Source organism: Arvicanthis niloticus, chromosome 9 (genome assembly GCF_011762505.2).
Source record: "Arvicanthis niloticus isolate mArvNil1 chromosome 9, mArvNil1.pat.X, whole genome shotgun sequence".
Lineage (NCBI taxonomy): Eukaryota > Metazoa > Chordata > Mammalia > Rodentia > Muridae > Arvicanthis > Arvicanthis niloticus.
Window position 1 is genome coordinate 3,315,262 of NC_047666.1, and position 23,689 is coordinate 3,338,950.

At 36.5% G+C, this 23,689-nt stretch overlaps 1 protein-coding gene and 1 pseudogene across 2 annotated transcripts in view; both read left to right on the top strand.

Moving 5' to 3' along the window:
- Positions 1-23,689, top strand: part of Grid2 (glutamate ionotropic receptor delta type subunit 2) — a 1,355,396-nt gene that overhangs the window by 407,138 nt on the left and 924,569 nt on the right. The gene's annotated exons all lie outside the window — the stretch shown is intronic.
- LOC143443438 (zinc finger protein 496-like) lies at positions 11,884-15,790 on the top strand (annotated as a pseudogene).

The following is a 23,689-nucleotide window of genomic DNA, read 5'->3' on the forward strand; positions in this document are numbered from 1 at the left end:
TGAAGCAGTTCTATTACTATTTTTTATTTTTATTACTATTTTCTTATCCAAGCAAAATTATATATAGTGATTCATCTATCATCAGATGAATAAAAGCTGCAGCTTGATATAGTAACGTTTATAACTCTGGCTTGTGTGACATCTGCATTTTATCCAACAACTTGTTGACTTATAATTTACTTCTTATCAATGATGTTGCCTGAAGTTCCCTTCTATTTGTCACTTCTGACAGCTTAGCCTCACAGTCTAGCAAAATAAGAAAAAAATGCATGATCTAACACCTGTAGAATATTCATTTGGTTCCATTTTGTCATGTAGATGGTATCCAGTACCACACATTTCATTTTAAAAGTCTCTATTGGTGTTTTGTGTTTTGACCTCTATGTTGTTCAGATATGTATATAATCACCCAGATTCCTACTGAGCTCCTCCTTCAAGTATTAAATTCTTGTACTATGCATCTTAAACTATGTAAAAGGTAATTACATGAAAAGCACATCTTTTTTTGGCATATATTAGAAATCTCTGATGCTAGGCAGCGGTGGTGCATGCCGTTAATCCCAGCACTTGGGAGGCAAAGCCAAGCAGATTTTTGAATTTGAGTACAGAGTGAGTTTCAGGACAGCCAAAGCTACACAAAGAAATCCTGTCTCCAAAAAACAAAAAACAAAACAGAACCAATTCTGGACACTCCAATAAATTATCACATATGAATCATTCAAGGCTTAGATATTTCTCACATTTCTAAACACCAAAATTCCAAGATCTAGAGGATGGGTGACAATGTGGCATGTCTGAAGATAAGAGTTCTGTCTACTTTCTATAGGCAGTGGTCTTTTACACATATAAGTGCACATACACACATACCAGATATATACAAACATTTTATATATATATATATATATATATATATATATATATATATATATATATACATATATATATGTATATGTGTGTGTGTAAAACATTTATATGTGTTTATATAATCACATTCATATATATATATATATATATATATATATATATATATATATATATATATATATTCATATATGTTGCAGCCCTTGCTGCCCGATGTGGGGAGCCAAAAATGCTGAGAGCATCACTGCCCCACTTTTGGGGGCCAAAAATGTTGCCGACCGCTCTATCAATGTTGGAACCCGCACTGCCAAAAGCCTTGGGGGCTAAATTGTTAGAGCCCACACTGCCCCAGGCTGCTCCGGTCCACCGGTTGGGGTTCAGCAAGAGAGAGAGTGAGGATGAGGACGGACTCCAAGAATGGAGACCACACAGTGTGATTCAATCCACTTTATTCTTCATTTGTTCTTCTTCTCTCTTTCCAAGTCCCTAGTTACTAGTACCGAGTCTCAGGTCCTAATTCCCTGTTCTAAGTTGCTAGTCTCTTTCCCGCTTCCAAGTTACCTGCCTCAAGTCTCAAGTCTCAAGTCTCAAGTCCTCTTCCAAATACAATTGTCTAATCCAAGTTGCCTGTCTCGAGTCTCAAGTGCCTACTGTGTAATTCCAAGTTCTTCCTCCAAGTGCCAAGTGACTAGTACCTAATAATAATTTCTTCTGTCTGCCTCTCGCCTTTCTATATCTCACTTCTAAGCCATGCCTTTAAGTCACGCCCTTACATCTTATCTCTAAATCACACCTTTAAGTCTCACACACCCAAGGGAAGATACTGAGTATCTAAAACAAGATGTTATCAGAGTGTGCTCAGCTGTTGTATGCTGTTGTAATCAAGTCTCTTGTCAGGGTATATGGCTCAAGATGGCTGCATGTATATATATATATGTGTATATATATATCCATATATATGCGTATGGATATATGTGTATATGTATATATATATGTATCTGTGTGTATATATATGTATATGTGTGTATATATGTATATGTGTATATTTGCACAATGTCATAACTTATGGGCATTTTATCTTCATTACTTAATAATACATTTTGCAAATTCCCATCTCCAAATGCCATTACTTTTATATATTAGGAGCTCATTCTTTTCAAAATGCCCAGTTTTTCTATACTTAGACAAGGTGCAAAGATTCTATATTCATGATTAGTGTCTACTATCATTGACGAGATCTTTTAGATGTTCTTTAAACTGAATAATTATCAATAACTATGCAGATTTTCAGAATTTTCATAAATGTTCTTAAGACTGGACACACACAATTTTAAAGATGTAAAGATATGATTTCTTTCAGAAGCAGTCAAAATCATCTTATATATTATGTTTCTATGATAAAAACAGCCTATATAACTTGGATTTCTAAAGGGTGCCATGTATTTTTAGGTAAGACATGTGATATGTATGAGATCAGTCACTTCATATTGAAGGATTATTTTAAACCGAGCTCCCCATGTATTTGTATTCCAATTAATCTTAGCTTGTTCTGCCTATCTGCTGAGCTTATTCAGGTTCTTTAACAATGCAAAGGAAATCCATTTGTTAAAACCTTTCTCAGGAGCAAATACTTGTTTGTATTAGAGACCTAAGGCAAGTAAACAGAACCTCATCAAGATACTCTCTTCCCTGAGATGAAACACATTTTGCATTAGCATCTGGCATTACTGTGTGCAATGTTTATATGAACAAGTCTGTCCTTGTGGTATGCATGGTCATCAAAAAACTCTTAAGAGAATGAACCTGAACTGTAATATAGACAGGGAGGCTGTAATCTAAATAATTGGCAAATAAAAATCTAGTATTGAAGTAGTGGAGGGTTAGCTGGAAGTAATTAGAGAGGACTTGAAGTTGTGAAGGGACAGGAAGTGGAAGGAGCAGCCGTTCCATTTAGAGGTTGGATTTGCCTCTTTAAGAAACATTTAATGTTTTGTGGAATGCACAGACAAACCTCATGCCAGCAGGTGTGAGCTTGATGTTTCTCTAGGATATTTGCATTTAAGGTGCTGTTGAAGTAGATCTTTATGTGAGCACACCACATCCCCACTCTGTGGATTTCATAGGAGTCATTCAAAGGAATTGTCTAAATTAGCACTTCTGCTGTGATCCAGCACCTGCAGAGAGGCCAGGAGAATCTTGAATGGGTCTGCTTCACAGGGGAGCTCTTCAAGCCATCTGGAAGAACAGAGGAAAAGCCTTTCTCATGGTAACACTGGACCTTGGTCCTAGAAGTAACTACCCATACAGAGCACTGTACCTTAGAACTAACAGGAACCCCTCTATACTAGTTTCTTGGGGTCAGATTCTGTAAACTATGGTTCTTATATATCAGAAATGGGGAACAAACATATGTGACACAATGTTTTTGTGCACTGCTGAATATTTTTTCTTGTGGTATTCAAACGCTGATTTTTCTGCTCTCATATCTTGTTTCAACTAAATATGACATTATAATGCTTATGTAAAAAATCTCCTGTCTCAAGTTTGTGTAAACAATGTTTATTATTTATTTCCCTGTCAATAAAAGCTGATTACCCAATGGCTGGCAGAGGAGAGGATAGGACTAAACTTCTGCCAGCCAGGGTAGGAGGAAAGAGAGAAGAATAAGACAGATTTAGCCTAGAGGGAGGAGAGACTTCAACTGGTGAATAAGAAGCCCTATGTGCAAGTATTATGGGGATTTTGGCTGAGAGGTAGCCAGGTTAGTTTAGAAGATTAAAATAGATCAATGACTGCCCAGTATTACGGTAAAGCTTGCTTAAATAAATCTTGGTCTCTCTGTGTCACTATTGGGGAAGTAGATAGGATTGTGAAAACAATCACTCTATTAATTTACCATATATATTTATATTAAAATTTTTATTACACACATACATTAGGGTCCTGCTGTTGAGCTACACTAGAACTGAAAGAAAAACCTCATCCTCTACTGTTACACCAGTGTCTCCCAATACAAAGGCCGAAGAACATGGATATTCGAAAAAGGACAAATGCCCACAAATTCACAGCCAATTTAAAATTAATGATATAAATATTTACTGCTTTTGTGGTGGGGAAGTCTACTAGAAAACAGAAGGCATTTGAAAATTCCTTCAATTTTTTTTTTAAAAAACTGCATATTTTAACATAAAATTGACTAAACTATTTCAATATGTTTGTTTCCTTCATTATATTCTCATCAAGTTGATTTAAGTTGTCAGATTTTTTCCACAAATAATGTGTCACTAAAATTAAAACCACTGTCTGATGAGTGTTAGTTCATCTCCTCCACATAGACATGAGTATTTTGGATATGTATGGGTAAAGACATGTAGCCATGAAGAGTGAAATCCTTTGTGATCTTGTTATCCTGAGTATGCCTCCTTTACGAGTGAACTGCTTGAGCCTAAACACTACTGTGATGGAAGCCTAAGAGATTTCCAAATTAATAAAATGTGCCCATCAAAATTGAAATCTACTTTAAAGATAAGAAACACGAATGAAAAATCTCAGTTGTTAAGTTTTTTTTTACTACCTTTGAAAAGAAAATGCCAAACTTTGATTTTTCTCTAAGTTAAAGATAACTATGAAAATTTTGTAATGTTCTCTTTTAAAAGATTCATTCAATGGGATTGTCTTATAATTTAGTTTTATTACAAACGTAACTATTCAGTGATATTGCTACTTATTTCTTTGTTAAAAGGTGAACGGTATGGTTCATAAAGATAAACATCAGGATTCATTAACAACTACTATAAGGCAATGATTGTTTACTTACAAAATTTAGATATGCAAAAATTACAAGTGACTTAAATATTATTCAAGAAAAAATGGTTATGGAAATATCATGCATGAGTTCTAGCACATGATTCAAGTATTCTAGATGCCAACCTCAGATGTTTATGTAGTAGGTGGAAAAAATAATTTACCTTTAAAACCTAGATAACTCTCCTGTGAAACTGTAATTCTAATACTAATTCACTTAAGGTGATTAGTGTTTGTAATACTAATTCACTTAAGATGATTAGGTTTAGTGAAATACGTCATACAACATTACCAACTCAGTAATAGCTGACAAAGATGAGCTTGTTTTAAAAATTGAGAACAAATAGCTATATAATAATTAAAACTGTATTAAAACAGTAGTGACAGAAAGTCTCAGCATCTCTAATTTCTATTTTTCTTCTTAGGTTGGGTAATTTGCATTGCAATTCATGCTTTTCTATGTATTACTTCTATGCCACCTAAGCATTTATTTTTATTTACCTAGTTATCATACTAACTTTAGTTGAGTGTTGATGCTGGTTAGTCATTTTTCATTATACGCTTAGTAAAATTGTCACTATCCCAGCTTTTCCTTCTAGAATAAGCTGGTATTTAAAAATTTACTCCTGAAGTCATAAATGATGTGGTTATAGCATTATAAATTTCACCTTCTACTTTGCATTCTAGTTGGCTGATGAATTCCAAAGGTTCAAATATGAATCCCATATTCAATTTCAGGATGAAAGTATTATTAGCTTTCAATTACCTTTACATTCAGACAGCATTTCAAAAGGAAAATGGCATTTGAGATGGTGTTAGGAGGTTACGATGGGATTTTGACATCTGGAGGTAAAATGAGAAAAGGCAGCAGGCTCATTTTCATAAGAGATATTTTGCTTATTCTAAATGGATAATTAATAGCCTGACTTGATAAATCACTTGCAAATTATATTGCTCACAAAGTTATTAGCTATTTAATTATCATTAAGCTTTATTTCGTTTTAAATATGTGGACGAGTGGAAATATATATGCAGAAATTAGAGGCACCTTCTTTAACTAGCCTGATGTAACTCTATCTGGCTGGCACCTCTTACTTCAATAAAACAAAATGGTCCCCTGGAAATGTTTTATCATATCTTATGTTCTACCTGGTTGTTAGGAAGCAAACAAGAAACTTACATAAAAGATTTCATATTAGACTTTCAACATCCAATTTTTGTAATACTTGTTTGATGTGAATCAACATCTCTTCATGAATGTAATTTCAATCATATTTTTGTATCTGTATTTTTCTATCAATTGCTGTATTCTTAATAATAATTATGCAATTATATTTTATATTTCTTATTTTCATGAATACATAGGAATTACAGTGGTCTTTCTCAATCTTTATAGGCAATTTGTGTGATTGGTAGATGTCTCAAATATTTATTTTGTCTCATGTTATTTGGCAGTTCTATGCTTATGCATCAGGAAAACATAAAAACCCAACACAGCACTCTGTTGTTTAGAGAATTTCCAGATATCTACAAATGTTTACCAACCTAGATTCTCAGTGTTCTTTATACCAAAGAAGATTTAAAAACACATGCTCAAGCATCTACATCAAGTTACACCACAGACTTATCAAATAATCACTAGAAATGATTCCTGGCATTGAAATGTCTCAGGTGCTTTTGTGTTAACTTATATGAAGTCAGTCTTAGGAAAGGTAGAACTAGATGGAGCAAGGAACATGTTAATCTTGGTATTTCAAATGAAAAATAGTCTTATAAACTGAGCTTTATATAGAAAATTATAGGATGTGACATTGGGTAAATAAAGAGGTTGAGGATAGATGTTGGAAGAATTGAGAAAGAAGGAAAATAGAAAAAAATACATTGTATGAATTTTCAAAAATTACTAAAATTATTATTTTTTGAAATAATGTGCAAAATAAAATGCCAGATATCTCATTCAGAGTGTCTTTGATGGTTGGTAATGTCTAAATTCTAAATCCATAACACTGATTTTTGTTATGTAAGGTGGGAATATTTTATACATATATATGTATGTATATATGTATATACATATTTCTATATTTAGAATAGACATAATTAATGTTAATTTTAAATGAAAAAGGAGATGAAAATAATTTATTTATGTTGTTGAAATATACTCACTAAATACTCTAATATATTATCATAATAGTGTCAATTATAAAAACAAATAACAGTACAACTTCGTTTTATAACCAGGAGCTTACAATTTTTTAAAATGTGCTCATGTCATCTTTGCATTAAGTAGTCCTTAATACTAATTAAATAATGTATTATAAATTCTCAGTATTTCATAATAAATAGAAGGAAAAAAGTGATGACTTTTCATAACACATGTATAATTATAAGCACACTCTTCCTTGGTTTTTTAAAGATCACACCATAACCAAAGTAAATTATAAGTAAAGTAATAAATGGCAGACTTGATTATGGGTTCAGAGGTTGAACTCATGTGCATTGTGGTGCAGGCACATAGCAGAAGACAGGCCCTGATGATGCTAAAATAGTAGCTGACAGCTCACATCTGACCCACAAGTTTGATGAAAAAAGAGATCTAACTGCAATGGGATGGAGTTTTGATAGCACGAAAAGACTACCTCCCAGTGACATGGCTCCTCCAACAAGGCCATAATGTCCAATACTGTCCAAAAAGTTCTACCAAGTATGAAACAAGCATTTAAATATATGAGTGTATAAGGGCCATTCTCATTCAAACCACCACACCTAAACAAGTCAAGACACTATCATCAATAAAATAGAAAAGGGGAGCATGGGAGGAAGACTTTGTGACTTCCGTTATGTCATGAAAGACTTAAGTGGTCTTTAAGTTGAAAATTATAAAGTTATAAAGGTTCTGAGTAATGCCCTAGAAGCTCTGGAGCTATGAAGTCTTCTGCTTTGTCTTGAATGTATTCTTTATACTATACTGTCAGTTTTTCATGAACTAGTCTTGTGTTTACAAACGTTTTCTACACTCTTTTCCAGGTTATGTTTTCTAACATCATTATTCACTGAAATTTTCACTTTATAACTAATCATATTACTGTAAATTACTAGAATTGTTACTATTAAATTAATGAAAATGTTAACAGCCACTTAGGTGTTGTCTTTTCTGTTTTATTTCATGGAATTTTAATCATGTACTATGGAAGAATATTGATGCATTAGAAGTGTAGCATCTACACTTGGAAAGGAACAGTTTTTCTAAGGCAGAGCCTCTGTGAAAAGAAAGGATTATTTAAACAATATTCTGCAGCAAGATAAATCAGTGTCATTTTACCTTTATAATTTATGTAAGTTTGAACTCTAATGTAGTTATCCACAGAAAATGATAATTAAGAGAACAAAAATATTATCTATACCCAACCATTATAATGATTAATTAATATTTATATATACATATATATATATACACACACACACATATACACACACACACACACACACACACACACACACATATATATATATATTGGTTTTTTGAGACAGGGTTTCTCTGTGTAGCCCTGGCTGTCCTGGAACTCACTCTGTAGACCAGGCTGGCCTCGAACTCAGAAATCTGCCTGCCTCTGCCTCCCAGGTGCTGGGATTAAAGACGTGAACCACCACTGCCTGGCTACTATAGATATTTGATAGACTGTTTTGTTGTCTATGAGGAATGAGAAAAGAGGTAGTTAGCAAGACAAGCTTGAGGGCTAGAAATGTATCTTGGTGGATAAAGTGCTTGATGTATAAATATGTTCAGATCTCTAACTGCCATGTGAAAGCTGGGCATGAGGCACACACTTGAAACTGTTTGGAGGAAGGATTCTTGGGGATCACTGGTACTTAGTCTAACTGGAATGTGTAGTTTCAATGAGATACCCCATCTTGGTCAATAACATAGGGAGTAATAGTGGAAGACATACAAAATAGAACTTTGTTCTCAGCAGTGGCACAAATCATCATATTCATTATCTGCCTCTGTGTGAGGAACGACTCACCAGTAGAAAGGATTGTGTCGAGGACAGAATGACAGCTATCAAAGACCTAGGAGAGAATTTAAAGTTAAAAACAATAATACATTTTTTAAAAATTACAAGAATAGCACCTAGTAGGACTTTTGAGACATCACGAAATGACTATATGATTTAAGTATTACTTATATAAATCACAAAATATATATTAAAAGCTGCACATGAAAGCAACCTAATAACATACAACAGTAGGCCCATCAGAACATTGGCTGATTTTTCAATAGAAACTAAAAGTCCTGAAGGTCTTAGAAAGCTTCACTTCAGTTCAGCACCACAGACACCAGCCCAGATGACTATACTAGAAAATTGTCTTTCATAGTTGAAACATTAAATTAAGAAATAAAAATTTTCCATGAATTACATAATCGAAATATGACCACTGCTTTAGTATTATATAGCATAGTCAAGCGAGGACAGCCAACTGAAAGTAAGAATAAACACATTCCAGAAACTATAAGAAAAAAAAGTATTTAGAACATGTATGAAACAAAAGAATGAAAAGAAAATTATAAGCATTATAAAAGCAACATAATGTCTTGAAAGATCACATTTCTCATTAATGTCCACAAATAAACAGTATTGAATCTGCAATCAAAAGATACAAGCTAGCAGCATAAACAAGAAAACACAGGCCCTCTTTTGGAAGACTCCAGAAAACATAACTCATGCTCAAAAGTAGGCAACACCTTAGGGTGAAAAGATGGCAAAATATATTCTAAGCAAGTAGATCCAGGGAAAAGCATGAATTATTCGTTTAATCGCTGGCAAAATGACTGCAACTAAAACTAGTTAGAAAGGAGAAGAAAGGTCAGTTCAGACTTAGTGAATAATTCATTGAGAACTTTAGAATCCTAAGCACACATTCAGTGAACATAGGTGTTCCTTATTTCTTGAAACAAATACATTTAGATTAGAAAATCACAAATCAATCCCAAGACAGTAATAGCAGATGACTCTCACCAAGGCAAAGGTCATGTAATGAATCAATAAATAGATAACAACAAAGAAAATTGACATTGAATGACTCTATAGATAAATTGAGTTAACAGAATACAGAATATGCAGAATGTTCACCATCTCAGAAGTCTCTGGGACTTACTCTTGAACTGATCATGAACAAGGACACAAAGAAATTATTAACAAATCAAGAAACTAGAAGTATCCCATGTATTGTAAGTGATCACAATGAAATTGAGCTGATTGTCACCAGTATGAAAAATCATAGAATATTTAATGAACTTTACATATCACACTATGGAAAAATTTACTGTGTCATTGAAGAAACAAGAAAGAAAAGTAAAGAATCTCAAATTGGAATCAAAATATATCACTGTCATCTGAAAGGTCAACTAAAGCATCCTAATTCAGAGCTATTCCTTTGTGAAAGGGGTTTTATTCATACTCTTCAATCATATATCTGGCTGGATATATGACCTGTATATAAATATGCTTTATCTTATAGCAAGTTAAATATGAAAAGAATCTGTAAAAATTTATTAAGTAATTGTGCTTTAGAAATTTTTTATTATTACTTTTCTTCTTTCTTTCTTTTTTACAATCCAGATTTTATTTCCCTCCTGGTCCAACCTCTGACTCTTCCACATCCCATACCTCCTCCCCACCCACCTGTTTCCATAATAATGTCCAGCCCCCACCGTTCCAGACTTCTAAATTTCCTGAACTGTCCAGTCTCTTGAGGGTTAGGTATAGTTTCTCTGACTGAACCCAGATCCAGCAGTCCTCTCTTCTATATGTGTAGGGGGCCACACATCAGCTGGTATATGCTGTCTGATTGATGGTACAATGTTTGAGAGATCTCGAGGGTTCAGATTAATTGAGACTGCTGGTCCTCCTGCAAGGTTGCCCTCCTCCTCAGCTTCTTCCAGCCTTTCCCTAATTCAACCACAGGGGTCAGCAGCTTCTGTCCATTGGTTGGGTGCAAATATCTGCATCTGACTCTCAGCTGCTTGTTGGGCCTTTGGGAGGGACGGTGTTTTATACATTTAAAACCTCCCCTGATTACTTTCTTCTCACTGCTATTTTCTGTAAAGTATTTATTTGCATAAAATTTAATACATTTGTTATTTTAGATGAATTAATGAGTGTGTCTTAATTCCTTGTGTTAATTGTCAAAATTATTTTGAGTACAATAAGTAGCAACAGCAGTAACTCACATGAACAATAACATGAACAATAGATGCCCGTGTGACATTTGCAATTTTGAAGAGTAAAATCAAGCCCTACCATTAATAATTTGGAGAGTTAATATATTTTCCATATGCCCTTTGTCTTTATTTGTTAAGTACAGTCTTATTCCTTTTAAATGTCACTATCCCTAAATCTCACTTTGTTACTCCAACATGCCATCCAGGTGTAGCTATATCTTCTATGATGTAGGGAATAACTTCCATACTTGAACTTTGTTGAAATGGCCAGAATAACCTCATCATATTGTCTTATACAATCTATGAAAAAGTACATTTTGCAAAAGTTTAGAATGTCCTCACATACAATGTATATGATATCCATGGACCCATGCAGAGGAGTGTAAGTACCCAAGGAGTGAAAAACTGAATGACCTCACTCATATGTAATTAGACAGAGAAATTTAAACTCAGTTAAAGTTATGTTTTCATTTGCTGTTCAAATTATTTATGTTGGGCTGTTTATGCTGTAGAGATTTCTACCTTTTGAAACCAGCAAAATGTTTTGCCAAGCCATTCATTCAGAATGGAATTCTTACTACTCCAATTCTGATAGTGAATGGTGATGATGCTTCCTTATAATGGAATTATCACATGAACAAATATCTAAAAATTCCAGTTAGGAATACTTATCACTGAGATCAGTGCCATGTTTGAACCTGTGATTATAGGCCTCGATAGGCTGCATTCCTTTCAGTAATCCCAGGGCAGTGCTATTTCCCTCTTTGTTTTATTTGAGCTACTGAAACTAAAATACGAGTAATCTGAAACTTTGCTTTATATATCCACATTAATTCGGCCCAAAGTTGTTCATCTTAAATTTTCATTAATTCTCATTTTAAATTCACAGTGTTTTACTGTAGAAATTTATGTTCTATATTTTTACTATCAATATATGGCTCAATTGCTGCCTTCTCTTCACTGGCTTTCTAATAAAACCTAGGCCTAGCTGCCTAGGGATGCGACCAGTCACAGTGAGCTGGACCCTCTTGTATCAATCAGAAATGAAGGTACGTCCCTATAGACATGCCCACAGGACAATCTGATGGAGGCAGTTCTTCAACCGGGTTTTGTTTCTTCCCAGGTGACTCTAGGTTGTGTTAAATTGACAATAAAACCTAACCAGGATAAAAGATAGCATTTTTATACACTTAAGTTTAATTAAGGAAGCTTGGAATAATTTCCTTTCCTTTCTCTTGAATATATTTGTCTTCTAGGTCTAAAGAAATGACATCACTTTTCCTAATTTCTCTGACCTGCCTTGTTACATTCTGTACATGTGGAGATAAGTGAGATTACTAAAGTAGATGAAAATAATTGTCTCTCTATGCCCTTAACCAAGATAATGGTATGCAAAGCAGCTCTGTCCTTTTCTTAAAATGTATGTATGTACATATGTATTTTAGTTAAAATTGTAAGAAAATTACATCACTTCCTCTCCTTCCATTCTTCCTCTAGTCTTTCCTATCTATTCTACCTTGAACCTTTCCATTTCTCACTCTCAGACTTAAAGTCTCTATTTATTACTGTGATGTGTGTCTTCACATAAATATTTAAAACTACTACTTGCTAAGACCATTATTGTTGTTTCAATGTATAGTCTCAGGTCTAACCAGTTCAAAAATCTTGATTCTGTCTTAGTCTATGATCTTTATAACTTTAAAAACCTAACAGTGGTAGTTAAAGTAGCTTTGGTTTGCGGCAATTGATTGAAGAGTTTGGGGATATATTACGTGAAGTTTCTGATCCCTCCCTGTGGAAGAAAAAGGTAGGCTTGACTCCATCTCTTTCAAAAAGGAGATAAACTGTAGGATTGACACCGATTCTCTCAAAAGGAGACAGAATAAGCTACAAGTGTCCATTAATACTACCTAAGGGAAAATATTCTACTGCTTTACTGCTTGACATGGAAATGCATATACCTTTTGCTACTAAGAGAAAGAAGAGGTAGAAATAAAAAGTTACTATTCAAATTGTTACTGAACAGAAATATTATAAGAATTTTTGCACATACAGGAAATTTAATGGATTTTTTTATTAAATTATTTTATTTGTTTACATTCCAAAAGTTGCCCTCCTTTCTGGTCCTCCCATCCAGAGTTCTTTACCTACACACTCCTCCCTTTACCTCTGAGAGTGTGCCTCCTACCCAGCCACCCACCCCCACCTTACCCGTACCAGCATTCTTCTTCTCTGGGGCATCAGTTTTCCACAGGATTAAGTGCAGACTCTCCCACTGAGGCCAGACAAGGCAGTTCTTTGCTACATATGTGGTCTGGTGCCACAAACTTGCCCACGTATGCTTCTTGGTTTTTTGGCTTAGTCTCAGAGAGCTATGAGGAGTCCAGATTAGATGACACTGTTGTTCTTCTTATGGGGTTGCAATCCTCTTCAGCTCTATCAGTCCTTAATCTAACTCTTCCATATGGGTCCCTGACCTCAACCCAATGGTTGACTGTATCAGCATTTGTCTCAGTCAGTTGCTGGTAGAGCCTTTCGGAGGACAGCCATTCTAGGCTTCAATCTGCATGTACGTTCTCAGTAATAGTATCAGAATTTGGTGTACAGGCATGGAATGGATTCCAAGTTGGGCCTGTCACTGGGTGCCCTTTCTTTCAGTCTCTGCTCCATTTTCGTTCCTGCATTTCCTTTAGAAAGGAACAATTCTAGGCTAAAGATTTTGAAGAAGAGTGGGTGATCCCCTGCCTCAACTGGTGGCCATGTCTATCTACTGGAGGTGATTTTTCTGGGTTCTATCTCCCCACTCTTGGACTTTTTGACTAATGTGATAGACATTGAGTCCTGGTAGCCTCTCACATCCCAGGTAGCTGGGACTTTCTAGAGGATCCTTCTGCCCCTTAAACTCCACTGCTGCATATTTTCGATTCATTCTTCTGGCTCTCTGAGCATCCCCCCTTTCTCTTCCCATACCTGATCCTGGCCATCCTTTTTTCACCAACGTTCCTTCCCCCCTCTGCCTCACATGATTATCTTGTTTCCCTTCTAGTTGGGTTTCAGGTATCCACACTTGAATCTTATTTCTTGGTAAGCTTCCTACAGTCTATGAGTTGTATAATCGATATTCTGAACTTTTTAGCTAATATCCACTTATCAGCAAGTACAAACCATGAACATCCTTTGTTGGTTTGAGTTACCTCACTCAGAATGATATTTTCTAGTTCCATCCATTTGCCTGAAAAATTCATTATGTCCTCATTTTTAATAGCTGAATAGAATTGCATTGCATAAATGCACCACATTTTCTGTATCCATTCTTCGGTTGAGGGACATCTGAGTTGTTGCCAATTTCTGCTTATTACAACAAATAAGGCTGCTATGAACATAATGTATCATGTGTCCTTGAGATGTGGTGGAGCATCTTTTGAGTATATTTCCAGGAGTGATATAGCTGGGTCTTCAGTTAAAACTATTTCCAATTTTCTGAGGAATTGCAAGATTAATTTTCAGAGTGGTTGTACCAGTTTCGAATCTCACAAGCAATGGAGTAGTGTTCCTCTTTCTCCACTTCCTTGTCCACATGTACTGCTCCTAGGCAGATTGCCTGGCCAGCCTAGTGAAGACCTAGTTCCGCAAGATGCTTTCCTTGTTTAGGAGCAGAGTGTCAGGGATGCCCAGTAGGTGACCACCTGCCAGCTTTTCCCGGAGTCCTCACTAAGTATCCTGGTCCTCTCCAGGAGGTCTTAAGCAGTTTCTTCTGAGATCTGTTCCCAGTAAATGAAACTACCAACCTGGGCTTAGAACCGAGTGTCCCCATTTAAGGACATGATTTTATGCTTCTCAGAAGAGGACTGGTCCCTTTTGGACACGGCACAGACTGGTTCCTATGGAGAATTCATCATTAGGAAAGACTATACAATCTCTATGTCTCCAAATAATCCTCCAGTTCAGCTGGGCCATTCACATGGAAAGGAGAATGGGTTGCAGGCCACAGAGTGGTCCGACCTCCAGGATAAAGGAGCACCCCAGGCCCCCTGCTTAGACATTCCCAGCCTCCAGCCTTCCAAGAAGAAAGAAGGAACCGGAACCGGGAGGAACTGCAGGTGCCAGAGCTCCAGTCCTGCCAGCAGGCGGTGCTCACTCAAAGTCCATGTCCAGCAGGAAGTGACCCACAGCCCCTCAAGAGCAGCCTGGATCAGGAGGTGACCATCGAGACCGTTCTGTTCAGCTCTGGGGATAAGGACTCCCAGCACAACCCATACTGCACAGAGGAGCTAAAGAGCCCTCCCGACCACCACAGTGTCCCGGACCACCAGAGTAACACTAGTGCTGGCGGAGAGGTGCAAACCTCACAAAAATCTTACGTGTGCCCAAACTGTGAAAAGATCTTCCGCTGGGAGGGTCAACTTCATCCAGCACCTGTGCAGCCGCAGGGAGCAAAAACCACACAAATGCTCAGTATGTGGGAAGTTACTCAGTGACAGAGAGGACCTGGATGGACGCCTAGAGACCCACGAGGCCCAGAAACCCTACAGGTGCACTGCCTGTGGAAAGAGCTTCTGCCTCAACTTACACCTAATCTCGCACCAATGGATCCACTTGTAGACAGACAAACAGCAACCCGTGAAGAAGAGTGAGGAGGATGCATTGGAAATGGAGGGCACGGGTGCCGGTGACCTGCTGGAGAAGAGCAAGGCCAAGCTGGCCTTCCAGTGTGGGGACTGTGAGAAGAGCGTCCAGCAACACGACCATCTGTCTAGACACCGTAGACACTATCATCTAAAGGACGAGACCTGTCCCTTTCAGTGTTGGTACTGTGTCAAAACTTTCCGACAGAATTACAACCTCCTCCGCCATGAGCACCTGCACATGAAGCATCGCTCCAAGCAGGCTCTCAACTCATACTGAGCAGGGTGTGGCCCCAAAAGCTAGCCCTTGCCCCAGCACAGAACCCTCCCCACCTGCCCTTTGCTCTGGTGCCATGATTTTTCCTCCCCAGATCAAAAACAGTCCCCTGAGCATTCCTTCCTTCTGTGCCAAAACCCAGGGAGGAGAGGCAACTCCAACCTCAAGAGCTGCCTCACAGAGATCTCTAGCTACTTGCTCCGACCCTCAGAATGACTGGGTGGCCCCATCCCAGTGGCATTCCTTTGAATGTTGAGCTCAGTTGTCTGCTTTCAGAGTTGCTGTCCTCTGCCAGGGAGAATCTTCATCCATGGCCTTTAAGTTCAGAGCATGAGATTCTGGGAGTGGTTGTTGCTAGGAAACCTCAAGCAATCAAACATGTGGTCCTACTGTCCTTGCACACTGGTATTGGCCAGGCTCAGTGTGGCTTTGACTGGACCTGAGAGCTCATGGCAGCCAGTGGGCTGTAACAGCTCTCAGCAGTCAGGAGGTCTGGAAAAATGAATTTAAGGCCTCTGGTGCTCTCTGTCCTGATTTTCACATCAAGAAGCCTCTAGTCCAGACCCAATCAAAGACTATAAGACTTTGTAACAGGTTTCTTTTTCTGCTCAGTGCACTGCCCAGAAATAGTAAGTGCAATAAAGCCATTTGGTCACACCTTGGAGAAGAAATAAACTGTTGAAGTTTCTAAAGAGAGAGAGAGAGAGAGAGAGAGAGAGAGAGAGAGAGAGAGAGAGAGAGAGAGAGAGATAAAAAAGAAAAAAAAACAAAAAGTTCAACATCCTTCATATCAGGAAAATACAAATCCAAATGACCATAAGACTCCACCTTACACCAATCAGAATAGCTACAATTAAACTACAGTTGAAATAACTAAAGTGAGAGAGAGCCTAAAATATATATATTTCCAATTTATGTCCACTTCTTTACACCACAGAAAGAACTAGGAATGATACCAAAGAACCACAACCTGCCAATGCTTATGTGTTTGAATGACCATGTCCTGCAGAAAACAAATACCCCTATCTTGGAAAGATAAACTGAGTCCTCAGGACAAATAAATGAAATGGTAATATACACCTCAATATAAATCCTGAGACACTGCTTGAAGATCTGCCTCCAGCATGAGGACAGTACTTCTGTTCTCATATCAGAAAGACAAGAGTTCAAAGGCTTCAAAGAGGTTTGCAACCCGTAGGAAGAACAACAATATCAACCAACCAGATCCCCCAGAACTCCCAGGAAATAAATCACCAACCAAAGAGTATACATGGAGGGAGCAATGGCTCCAGCGGCATATGTAGCAGAGCATAGGTTTGTTGTAAATCAGTTGGAGAAGAGGCCCTTGGTCCTGTGAAGGCTTGATGTCTCATTGTAGGGAAATGCCAGGGTAGGGAGATGGGAGTGGGTAGGTGGTTGGAGTACCCTCATAGAAACATGGGGAGGGAGGTTGGGGTAGAGGTTTCTGGTGGGGAAACCAGAAAAAGGAATAACATTAGAAATGTAAGCAAATAAAATATCCAATAAAAATGAGAAAAAAAAAAAACATTGGATATATGTGCCTTTAGCCCCAGTTCCATCAGGAACAGAGGCAGAAGAATTACTGGGACTTTCTGAGTGCTATTCATGTTTAATGACAAATCCAGTCTTAAGGGCTAAGTGGTAGTGTGGTACAGAGTGAACTCCTCTTACGATTCCAGACACATGTGCATGAACATGTTGCACACACATTTACATAAACACACATATGTATGAACACATACATACATACACACACACTAGAAAACAAAGAATAAATGAGATGGTGATATCTATACATGAAATTCATATAGACTTAGAGTTTGGCAGTACATTTTTTCTTTTATATGTTCACAAAGACTCTTAAAAATCAACTTGAACAATTATAGTATTGTGGTTCCCATTAAAGGTTTTAAAAAAGTTCGAATATGCTGGAGTATGGAGTAATCATAATGGAAATATTGGCTGAGAGAGAGAAGAGAGAAAGAGAGAGAGACAGAGAGACAGAGAGAGACACACAGAGAGAGACAGAGAGAGAGACAGAGAGAGAGAGAGAGAGAGAGAGACAGAGAGACAGAGAGAGAGAGAGAGACAGAGAGACAGAGAGAGAGACAGAGAGACAGAGAGACAGAGAGAGAACATCTATGAGAGTCAAAGGTCAGGTTTCAGAAGTCAGATCTTCCGTTCTACATTATTAGAGTAAGACCCCTTGTTTTTTTCTGCTGCAAGAATATTCCAGATCAGCTGATCAATAAACTTCTACCCTACTCTTCTGTCCTGCCTTCATCTTAACATCTGAGCACTGCCGTTGTAGAGGCATGACGCTACAGTGGTCTCTTTATGTAGATCCATAGGATCATACTCAGATCCTAAGGCTTCTGTTGCAAACATTTTCACTTAGCTATCTTGCTGGCTCTATCCTAAATGATATTTTAAATGGCATGTGGAGAGAAGAAAGAATGGACTTAATGTAAATATTGAACTAGTTTGTGACATTCTAAAAATTAATTTTTAAATTTTAAATGTGACGATTACAACATAGTAGCAATGAGTTTGAGCTTATTTTCTACTGTTTTGTTTATCAGGCTCTGGGTCTCAGGTCTTGTAATGAATTCCTTAATCCACTTGGAATTGCATTTTGTAAAGATGAAGGAGGAATAAGGTTTCTTTTATCCTTCTACACATATCTGCCTAATCTTAATAGCATCTTTTGTTGCAGTTGCTGCATTTTCTCCATTGGCCATTGCTGTCCTTTTTGTCAAAAATCTTAAATAGATATATGGCTTTATGAGTCTTCAGTGCTATCTCATTGACCAGTGAGCATATTATGCCAGTATAAAGCTATTTTCACCTTTTTAGTTCTAGAGTGTAATTTGAAATCTGGAATGATAATACCTCTTTTAAAAATTGATAATACATTTTTTAAAAATTGTTCAAGATCATTTTGCCTTTCCTAGATTTTTCTTGTACACATATAAAATTTAAGATTATCTTCTCAAGTTCTGTGAATAATTATTTGCAATTTTGATGTCCATTGCACTAGATATCTACATTGTTTTTGTTAGGATAGACATTTTCAAAATATTAATTATATGAATCCATGAATGATGAAGATTTACCATATTCAGTTTACCTCTTCAATTTCTTTTTTCAATGTCTTAATGTTTTTATTCTTCATGACTTTCAGTATTCTGATTTAATCAACTAGATAAGGATATTATTAGTAGATGTGATGATAATAGATAGATGGATGGATAGATAGATAGATAGATAGATAGATAGATAGATAGATAGATAGATTGATGGATGGATAGATAGGTGGATAGATAGATAAATGAGCTTGTTTCCGTAAATTTTATTTTCTGTATTTTTTTTTTTGTTTATATAAAAAGAGACTGGTGAGGTTCTGAGTTAATTTTGTATTTTGCCTCTCTGGTGAATGTATTTCTCAGCTGCTGAAGTTTTTCTGCCTTAGGGTCTCTTATCTATCATCTCCAAATATATCGTCACGTAATTTCCAAATCAGGATTCTCTTAATTCTTTTCTTTCTCTTTGCATCCCCATTCTTTCCTTAGCTTGTTCTATTGCTGTACCTAAGACTCTAAAGCATAATATTGAGAAGGAGTGGGAGTGTGGACATTATTTTTTTCTTCCTAATTTTACTGGAAATGCTTTGAAGTTTTCTTGTTTGCAAGATGTTGGCTGTGAGTTTCATGTATATTGCCTTTACTATGTTGAGATAGACTTTTTATCATAAGCATAGAGTTTTATCAAAGGCCTTTACTGTATCTAAAATTATGATTATATGTTCTACGTCCTTGACTGTACTGCTGTGGTGATTACATTTACTGATTTACATATGTTGAACCATCCCCACATCTCTGGTATGAAAGTAGCCCAAATGTTGTGTAAATAAGCAACAATGTATCTGTGTACACACACACACACACACACACACACACACACACACACACAATCCTGGTACAAAGAGATTGTGGCTAGATAGGTAATAGGTCCTAGCAAAAGGCCTACTACTATCATTTGACAAATAGACATCATATAATATTGATGCCTAAGGTATTGTCATACCCCTGAATTAATGCATATCTCAATCTTCATCACAAAAGCTTTGTTTTGTAGTATATAGTGTTTAATAGAGAGAATCACAACTCACAGAGGTGTAGAGAATAATCATGGCAGAATGCTCAATCATAAATCAAACATATCACACCCTCCCAAGAGTCAGGAAGAGAGATAGTAAAATTGTCATAGTCAGAGGCAGTGGATAAACACAATAGGATGCAAGATCATAGAAGACAGGGATGTGGGTATACACATACCTCAAACATAAACCCTAAGCAAAGGTATGGAGGAAGAACAGCTGCAAAGTCATTTAGTCATAGTACTAACAGTAATATTTATGAATAATTTGCCAACTTACTCCCAACTGCTTTGGAGCTCAGAAATGGGATTTCATCTGTTTTCTACTGTCAGTGTATCAAGTTAATTAGATTCATCTTATTCAAATTAGGTGATCATCATGTGTACTATCGCAAACACGAATAAAATTGATCCCTTTCATAGACATCTATACATATAGAATACAAAGGAATCTCTTCTGAACTTCGTTCACTGTCTAACATACTCCATAATATTAGTTAAATTAAAAGAAACGTTACACATGCATTTTTGGATAGCATGAAACACATTTCAAATTCAAGATATCACAAAGAAATTATTGTAGGCATCGTCTTGATGCGCTGGACCTAGTAACAGTCTCGGTGCCTTCTGTAGTGTACTTGGCCTACCAGAAACTTTCTTCTAAATGCCTGTGTGGTAATGGCATCTCGTAAGCAAAACCAAGCACATTTTACTCTCTTCACGAGGTCTCAAAGTGTAGAAAAAATAAATTGCCTAACAGGATGTTTTGACAGATAGCTGTTGAAGCATTTTGATACATGTGAAATAAGTCTGGGCCAAATATCCATGACTCTACATGACTAATTTGAAAAGTGCCAGTGTGGTAGAGTAATGGCTAGGTAATTTGGTTAAGAAAAATATTTTTTCTCATATTGTACACCTGAAGAATTCTCCACATATCTTCATATTTACATTATTATGCAATAAGCTGTGTTATTATCAGTAGGCAAGAAGCTATTGCTACAATTTATCTCCGAAATGCAAGTGATTCTATGAAGTGCTTTACTTTTGTTGGTTCTTTCCCTGTTTTGTTTTATTTTTCTCATTGGCTGAGTGTATTAATATCACAGACAAAAATAGTAATGTCATTTTATTTCACAGTAAACATGAGACAGACAAACAAAAAGATAAAAAGAAACGGCCCTGTGTTGATATTATGAGGAAAAGAAACTCTAAAGATGCCATCAATTTCATTTTTTGTTGTCCATCTCCTGATGCACATGCAGTCTATCCATAAGAGTATTTGTTTCCTCAATGAAACTCTCTGGAAGAAAACTATTTTTCACTTGCTAGAGGTTATGAATTAGAGAAAGCTTCTGTGGTGGGCACAGAATTAGGTGTCCACTTCTCAGTTCACCTCTAGGACCTGGGGCATACTGGTGCAGGACCTGTGCATGGTTCGTAGTCTGTGTTAGTTCATATGTGGATTGATCCTGATGTGCTTAGAAGACCTTCTTTCTTGGTGTCCGCCATTTCCACTTTCCAACCTCCTTCTCCATGGGTTTCCCTGAGTTTTGATCAGAAGGATTTGGTGGAAACATCTTGCTTAGGGTTGAGTGTCCCAAGTTCTCGCACTATCTGCATAATGTCCGGCTGTAGGTCTCTATATTTGTTCCAATCTGTTGCAAAAGAAGCTTCTCTGATAATGGATAAATAAGACACTGATCTCTGAGTATAACAGACTGTTGTTGGGAGTCATTTTATTACTTTGTTCCCTCAATCAACATTTTTTTATGTGTTTGGTTTTTTGGTTTGTTTCTACCCTAGGTCCATACAGTGTTAAGTGTTTATTTATCCTAGCAGCATCAGAAACATCTAGCACCTGGAGTGAGCCTTAAGTCAGATCAAATATTGACTGGTTAATACTGTTAATACTATAAGCTTTGTGGCAACACTGCTCTAGCATATCTTGCTGATAGGAAACCATTGTAGACTGGAGGATTTGTTCTTGGGTTGGTGTTTGTGTTTCTCTTTTCGTCGTGTACAGAGCACCGTCTGGTACCACGCACATCAGCCCATGCACATGAAGGCTCTGTGTAAGACCAGATCTGCTTCTTCAGTGTTACTGATTTCTGTAGGTGTTGTTTTCAGCAATGGGACTTGCGGTCAGTTCAGTTAGATGGGATCCATTCCCAGGACTTGAAGCTTCACTTGATGACAGCAGATTCCCAGATGGGGCTAAGTCTTTCGGATTATTTGACAATTTTATTTAGATTGCCTTCATGAACTTATACATTTTAGGAAGTTTCTACTGTATTAAGTTTCCATATGATCTTTAAATGATCCTTAATTTCAGTTGTCTGTCTTCATATTCCCCCAAATTTTCACCCACCCGATTTGATCCTCTGATTCTACTCCCCACCCATCCATAACTACCTGTTCAATTTCCCTTCCCTGGGGAAATCTATGTATATGCCTTAGTCTCTTACTCTTTACCTAATGCTGTGGCTTTCTCAGGTAAAGCATCAGCCCACATAATGACAATAATATTTTAACAACAGCACACACAAAAGGGTCATAAGAAAGGTCTTGGTGGAGAGAAAGTTGAGGATATTTGGAGACATGGGACAAAGGTAGACCTTGTCTAATTAATATGATTATGAAGGTATATACAAAATAAAATTATTAAATGGAATATAAATGAGCATTACCAAACTTTTAAAGCCTTTGATTAACATTTTTATAAAATTGAATAAAAGCAAAAAGGAAAAGGGGGCATGGGATAGGGGTTTTATAGGGAGGAGAAATGGGGAAAGGGGCTGAAATGTAAATAAAATATCCAATAAAAAATAAATTAAAAAATAAATAAATAAATAAATAAATGGAATATAAAAATATTTCTAGGTTACTTAGTCAAATTTAGTAGCACATGGTGTTATACTGTCTTGTTCCCATATAGTAAAGAAAGTGAAACATGGTAATCTGGCATTTTAAGAAGCAGAATAATGACATAAATCATCTACCAAAAAAAATAATAACGGAAATTTAACAATGGAAGACCCACTGCTGGGAAACGTTAGAGAAAACCATTTTGCATGTTTTAGGCTCTTAGCTCACTGTGCCCTAATACCCTGAGGTGAAATATTTTAAGCCTTTCAATTTTATTAGCAAGCTTTATGCATAAGAACAACTAAAAACACAAATCAGTCAAAGCAGCCATGACATACCCCCTACACAACTGTGCATTTTTAGCTTCACTACAGAAAACTGGCCAAGTTGGCTTAGAACCCACTCATCATTTACCTACATGTATGCAGGTATACTCTATACTGTGAATTAATGATGGCCTAGATGATATGTTTAAAGAGTGTGTCATTGATGTGTGAACCACATACATGCAACACTACTTTTTCAGGCATTTGCATGAGATTGTTTCTTTTAAGTATATTTTAAATTTAAGTTTATTCCTGAGAAAAATAACCAAATTCTGCAAAGTCAACTACCATTTAATTGAAAGAATATTTCGAAATGTAAAGACCAGCATTTATGATATGCTTTTCTGGAAATCAGGTTTGTTACTGAAAGTAAACATAAACAAACTTCAATAAGACAGAGTAGTTTGACCCCCTTTCATATCTTATTTAATAGTTTCACAGTTGGATGAGGATATAATCCCTGAAGCAATATTAAGGAAATCATTTACTTTTGTATTAGATATACAAATATTTGCTTGTGTATTCTTCA